Source organism: Mytilus galloprovincialis, chromosome 11 (assembly GCF_965363235.1).
Source record: "Mytilus galloprovincialis chromosome 11, xbMytGall1.hap1.1, whole genome shotgun sequence".
Lineage (NCBI taxonomy): Eukaryota > Metazoa > Mollusca > Bivalvia > Mytilida > Mytilidae > Mytilus > Mytilus galloprovincialis.
In genome coordinates this window covers 55,145,639-55,153,148 of record NC_134848.1, presented here as the reverse complement: position 1 = coordinate 55,153,148, position 7,510 = coordinate 55,145,639, and the positions used below count along the sequence as shown (strand labels likewise).

Here is a 7,510-nt window from a genome sequence, read left to right as displayed (position 1 = left end):
AATTAAATGACTGTGAAATTGCTTTAAAAATAGAATGAATATGCTTTACTGATTTTGAGGATCGACCATCAAATACATTAACCTTAAGGTTTTGTAGTTTTTCCATTTTATTCTTTTTTGAGATGATAATGTTTCTCGTGTAGAATTTTGTATTAAACAAACATTCTTAGTTTTAAAAAAATAATTAAATCATACGATCAATAATTTAAAAATAATATACTGTAAAATCATTCATGCAGGTAGACATAATTTAAATAAATAGGTTGAAAACACATCTACCGGAAACTATACCCAAAGGTGGGATTCCCCTACTTTTGTTTTCAAATGTAAGCTGTAAGGAGTGTAAGAAGTTTTAGAAGTAACTATCAACATTGATTAAGAAGGTGAAGTATTGATAATCTGCCTAAATCATATATTGCTTTTTATTTCCGTGTATCATGGTCAAATACAAAATCATTATAAAAAAGAAAACGAGAGGGGTATACACTTAATAGAGGTTTCCCGATTTGCAACCGTACCAACTGTAGTCCGTGGCGTAGCTAGGTCATTTTCAAGTGTACGCCCGGACCTCGGTCAGGGCCTTTAGGCCCTATTGGATCCAGGCCAATGTAGATGGGCGGGTGCTAAGCCTCCGGAAGTTTTAAAGTTATCGAGAATGACTTACCATCCCTAAATAGTTATCCCACAAGGACGCGGTGTGTCAGCGTAGGATCACCCCGATGGCCGGAGGCCAGAGGGTGATCTAACACTGACACATCAAGTCCGAATGGGATAACTATTTTACATCCCAGCTGTTTTAGATTAGACGGGAAACCATTTACAATTCATAAAATCTTGTTTAGAATGCCACACAACCATTATAATATACTTTATATATTACTATATGATGTATACCCTTAATGACCCTCAAACACGATGAGTAGATATCAAATAATGTCAACTCGCCCACTTGCTAATCGGCCCACACTATATCGCCACTTTATAAAAAAAATCGCCCCACTCTTGTTTACCGACTCGCCACACTTTTGAAAAAGTGTAAAATCAAATTAAACAATCAGTCTGAAAACACACTTATTCATGTTATTAAAGAAAAAGGTTTAAACCCCACTGAATAAAAGTTTGACAACTCGCCCCACTTATAAAAATGATCTTGCTTCCTTTAAGTATGCCAAATTACTATAAATATGTATCCAGTCGTCCTGGTGTAGTGGTATGTGTCGTGGCTTGATATGCTAAAGGTCTTGAGTTCGAATTCCAGCATATACACTGGATTTTTTCTACGTGAATTTTGATAGATAGTCTTTTCGTATAATTACAATATTGTGTGCACTCGATTATGCTTTCAAGCAACCGTTGCAAGTACCCGTTGCATGGTACGAAAGGTTTAAGAGTTATGTCCCCGTGAAACTACATAAACACAAAGAAGCTAAATTACAAAACAAATTTAATACCTATATAAATTTTGTTCGTTATAATTTTATATCATTATAAAATGTCAAAGTTTTGTATTTTTATGGTAAGTTTTTAGAAAACATGAACAAATACAATGTATTTTAACAAAATAAATTGACCCCAATAACAAAAGAATAATGAAAAAAGTTTTAAAACCAAATCAAATTGCAGCTCGTCTTAGGTCTGTAAAGCCAGTAAGATTGTCCAAAAAAAAAGTTTAAAAAAGTAAGATCGTCCAAAATAGTATATTGTTCCATTCTAGTCAAAATGCTATATTCTGTGTTATATATATATACACACACGAGTCTAAATTGAAAACTACGTTCAAACCTATGATTTCGTTGGATAAAAACCGCAATTTTTAAACGTGTGCATGTAAAACAAATTTCGTTGTAGAAGGGTCTAAATACAGCACGAACAGCATTTTCCAAAAGACCAAAAACAGTGGCGGATCAAAGGGGGGGGGGGGTCCCATTCAAATGCATTGATCGGCCAAACAAAAAGGGGGGTTCCAACCCCCCGGAACCCCCCCCTTGGATTCGCCACTGCAAAAAAGTGAAGAAGTATATTTAAACAAAACGCATTTCACTAACAGGTCGAACAACGGATGTTCTTTAACCCTGCTGACTGCCATTGGCGATTGCCAAATAAAATTGATCACAAGAGGTAACAAAATGGATCTTAATATAAATTTAATACTAAACAGAAAACAATTAACTTGTGGCCAGATGTTTAATATGCCACAAACATAAGGTGTTAATATTTTTTGTACACCAGATCCGGATTACGACAATAAATGTCTCTTAAGTGATGTTAGGGATCGAAACGGTATTTGGAAGGCCTTATAAAATGTACCCTCATTTTTAGATAGACTGTATATGTTACAGTGAATTTGTATAATCAAGGATTATGTAGAATCCCTGATTTTTCAGGGATTATGTAGAATCACTAAAATCATTAGTGATTATACAGATTCCCTGAAAATGACCAGTGATTTTATATAATCACTGATAATTCTAATTATTACTCTACAAATTCCCTAACATGATTTCAGGGATTGTCAATAATTAAAAACTTCAAAAATGATATCTCAAACCAATTACACTGTCTAGTAGTTCAAGGAAAGGGAGATCCCAAAAAACTAATGGTCAATAGTCACACGAAAAGACTGAAGAAGGATATCGCCTTGCTATATAGCATGGAATCCTGCTCGGATCTTTAATACAAGAAATCAGTTTGGGGTTGCTGATTTCCCTTCATTGGTACAATTTGTACCTTCAGATGTTTGTGCTAAAAACTCTATTTCTCTGAGACGTGCCGTAAAATCTGATTTGATATGAAGGACAAGGTTTTTTTTTAAAATGTTGATATTGTGGTAAAAACAGATGTGAATTTGATAGATATGCCTGTGGAAAATCAGGGCAAATGTGTAATAGTCGATGCCATCCAAATTTAGTTTGTAAATAAAATGTTTAATATTATCAGATTATAACATGGCATTTTTCATATCGCATGTATTATCAGCCCAAGAGCCGCATGGCTCGAGTGCTGATGTTAACCGAGGGCTGATAATACATGCGATATGAAAAATGACATGTTATGATCTTTTTATCAAATGCTTCAACAATGGAGAAAAATAACAGATTCATATATTGATCCTGTTACGTGTTTCCAAATAGAAGTTCAAAGAGTGAAAAGTTCACGGACGTCGGACCCAAAATTTAGTACATTAGATATGAAATCTTTTTACCATATGCCTCTACAGAGAAGAAAAACATTTCAATATGGACGAATCGACAACAAAAATAAAATAAATCAACAATATACATAATGAACACTGTTTGGAAAAGTCAACTTTTTCAAATTAACTTTCTAAATTATGTTTGAAACTTAAAAAAAAACCGCATTTATCTAATAATTTGTTTGGTTTTTATTTTTTTATTATTATTACAAGATTGATCGTTTACATAAATATACAGTGTTAATTTCCATTGTTTAACGCGAGCGTACATTTTAGATAAATAAATTCACGGCCGACACTCGGCTAACCGAGAGATAGGTCGGTTAATCTATATTGAGTATGCGGCTATATCGGCGGTTGGTCTGTTAATCGGGTTGGTTATACGTCTGTTAAGAGTAAAACGCACAATTTTAATATTAAAATCTATTTAATATACAGATTTTAGGTACATTATAAGAATCAAATCAAAAAAAGAAAAGTGTCTGACAAAATGGTATATATCATAGAACATTTCCCAACTGTAAAAACATGTCATAGTCTGCGCAGTTTTCAGTAAAACTAAAAGGCGTCGCGCAAGTATGTAGTATTTATGCTTATACGCATAGCAATTTTTGTAATGAAAGGCGAAAAAAACAATTTTAGATATCATTTAAAGGACACAAAATCGTACTTTGGTTCTAAAATATAAATTGAAATTAGTAAATATTTCATAATTGTAATATAACGTGAGTAATACCACGTTTTAGTGAACATTATGAGAATAAAGTCTGTTAATGGGTTGGACAATTTAAATTGTGTCAGTTAAGAGTTATTTAGCCACGACAATAGTTGTGCTACCTTTATATTTTCCCTTTGAAAAAGTTAAGAATGAGATGCTCTTGAGTAAAAAAAAAATGACAATACGCTGCAACAGTATCCTTCTAGTAAGAACATTTTTATTTTGACTTCCTTTGCATTTTATTAAGAGGTGTGTCACTTCAATATATGGATATGGATTGCCTGCTGGAATATGCATGAATCTCTTATTAACGTTTTCTTCAGCCTTAATTTTTGTCTGTTCAAAGTAGCACGTTCTCAAATCCGTCCGAAAGTGTTTTTCTAATACAACACAGGGTACATATAACGTGTTGTCGTTCTCATATGCACATGATATTTGTCACTGGACGTTAAACTCTAAATCGTCAACATCATCCGATTGGTTCTTTTCTTTTATTGCTGAATCATCTGTTGTTTATAAATCAGTCTAAAGAAGTAAATGGAAAGGAGCGAATGCAGCTACATTTGTTTATCTTAAGTTTTAATTCATTTTATTCCGTTTAGTTCCTTTCTACATAAGTGCAGAGGAGAATTGCAGTTGTCCGCATGTAAACTTTTAGCATTTATTACCAAATATGAGTACATAGCAATCCGTTACTGTTTCAACACCCAGGGGTGTTTCATGTCTTTATTCTCAAACAGTTATTATTTTTTTCTATCTTTTTTTATTAATGCATCACTTTCTACTGTCCTTATCTATTATTCTATATATTCTGTGTTTCCATCCAGATTCTCGTGTATACAATGAGGGTCCGGATTGGGGGTGTTGTTTATTTCCATATTCTTTAAATTGTCTGTTACTTTTCTCTACATTTTATTTTATCTTACTCATTATTATTTGTTTATTCTTTATATATTCTAGCATCCCAATATATTTTACTTACTGATGTTTAGTTACATTACGACGTTTATCTCTGATTTATATACTGGTTAATACCAATTTAGATACAAATTAGTGTCATTCATGACAACCTAAACAGAATCAACATGATATATGCGACCATTCTTGGATGAAATCAAAAGGTATAGATTATAACATGCCCTTTTCTATATTAGCCCTGGTATCATCCCGAGACTCCCATATCGGCCTCGAGGCTTTAGCCGAAGGCCGATATGGGTCGAGGGATGATACCAGGGCAAATATGGAAAAAACATGTTATAATCTTTAAGCTATTTATCACATATTTAAGTGTTGCAGAAAAGAGGGGAAAAAAGTTCAATTATAACAATTTAATGAAACATAACAGGTAAATCTTAAAAATTTATCCGTATCCGTAACAAATATGTGATAAGATATAAATAACACATAGCTGAGAGGGTGATAGAGCAGATTGGGACCCGAGAAAACATTGTCAACCGCGGCGAAGCCAAGGTTGACAATGTTTTTTCGAGGGATACCGATCTCCTCTATCATCCTCTCAGCTATGCGATATTTGATTTATTATAATGAATGTCCTATCATCATTTTCTTTAACATATGAGTTTTATTATAAAGTCTTTTCTATGTAGTCACGTACTTGACAGCGTAACGGGTATTTGAAAAATCATCAGAAGTGAAGTAAATAGACAATAGTAGTGCATTGACTTGACATATAAACGATACAAGGATTAGGCCCGACACGGGAAAAAAGCTCTGCTATCAAGAAAAAAAATGTTTTTAATTGTTGTTATTTTGTTATTGTTATTTATTTTATTTAAATTTTGGGTAAATACCCCTTTCAAAAGGCCTCATATCTGGCTGAGAAATATACATCACAATGAACATCACCAGTTGAAACCCATCGATGGTGAACGAATGCGTTTAATATCAACAATAAGCATAACACACAATGATTTATAGGTTTTAAAGCAAACATATTAACAAGTGAAATACGTTTTTCCAACAATTGTAAAAGAAATAAGTTTGAGTCGTTCCACGCTTCGTTGTATAGTAAATTAGAACTTTAAGCATTGTCTATAAAATAACTTGATGTAGATTCAATTCATTGTCGTTTAAACTGCCGATTTTTGATTGGTCTAGCCGAGAGGGTGACATTCCAAAAAATTGTCACCCGCTCAGCCATGTGATAGAGTAAATTAACACCTTCGTATTAGGCAATCAAAATATGGCATTTTAACATGATGTATAATAATACTTTAATATTACACTTTGTTATATCAGTTTTCAATATTCATGGCCTAAATTCATTGTCCATGTCAGTGTTTCGGTATATATTATGTTTCATTGCTCATGTGTTGTTTCCGTATATTTAAGCCACTCATCTTGAGCCTACCCATTTGATCCGATAACACCCCATACAGCAATAAAATTATACTTTTATTGCCATTCATAACTCTTAACAGACCAATTAACAGACCGGGTTTTATACATCCGACCCATTAACAGACCAGGTTTTAAATAAAGATTGATTTATGTCACCAAAATACAGATTTTTGTGTAGATTTTTCACACAATGATATCAATTTGGTTGACAAACATAATGCCTGTCTTTGTTCGATGTTCAAAATATCGCATGCAAGTAAATTCAACCAACGTGTCTTTTTGTGTACATTTTGTGTGTGTAAAATGTGTATAAATTTATTGATGAGTAACACGCCTTTTCATTTTATAGATCGTACATCGAAGCTAGAAAAATAATAATTACACCACTGGATTCAGTACATTGAATTGTTTTGTTAGACATGAATAATTTTTATGATAAACATATATTTAAAAAGTTATACAATGAAACATGCAGAATTTCCAATGATTTCCTCGATAACACCTGATTAACAGACTTTAGCCAACCCGATTAACAGACCCACCGCCGATATAGCCACATACTCAATATAGATTAACCGACCAATCTCTCGGTTAGCCGAGTGTCGGTCGTGAAATTGAATGAAAACTACGGTTCCTGATTTGTGCATTGTGATTAAAAATTCGTATGTATCATTACTTTCATTTGTTTACAACTCTGTCTTGTTCTGGTCGTATTATTGCAAATATTAAATTTCATGACTGTATCATGTGTTTCCATCAGTTCACCATAGAACTACCACATGGTTAGGTTTGAAATTAATGGTAAACCCTAGTTTTAGTGCTTACCGTTTTAATTTATTGACATAACTACACGACTCGATTCTCAATTGATAGTGGTAAGATAATCGTTGCAAAGAATCCTGTTTAACTTTTGTGAAAGACGGTTTTAATTTTGCAATGTTGCGAGAGAATATGTTCTATTTTGAAGGCAATTGTAGTGACCTGCAATACAAGTACCGTTCCATTGAGTTTTGATATATGTCTTGTGTTTCTGTCTCTGACCTAGGTTTTCTGTATTTGGCAGGTGTTGTAGTGCATCATGACAGATGCCCCTGCTTGTGAAAAAACACCAGTAAACTTCCACATATTGATGCAGGATTCACGTTATTTTGACCGTTTTGTGACCATAAGCATTATGTATAAGTTTCAAAATATTTGGTTAAGGCAAATTGAAGTAATAAGCATTATCCCAGGGTAGG

The 7,510-nt window shown here is 33.2% G+C and overlaps 1 protein-coding gene across 2 annotated transcripts in view; it reads left to right on the top strand.

Moving 5' to 3' along the window:
- Positions 1 to 270: 270 nt before the first annotated feature.
- Positions 271 to 7,510, top strand: part of LOC143052393 (uncharacterized) — a 31,389-nt gene continuing 24,149 nt past the window's right edge. The window contains exon 1 of one of the 2 annotated variants that reach the window (XM_076225421.1): positions 271 to 383. The gene's annotated coding sequence lies outside the window, so the exon portion shown is untranslated. The remainder of the gene's footprint in view (positions 384 to 7,510) is intronic. The other variant, XM_076225422.1, reaches the window with a different exon arrangement.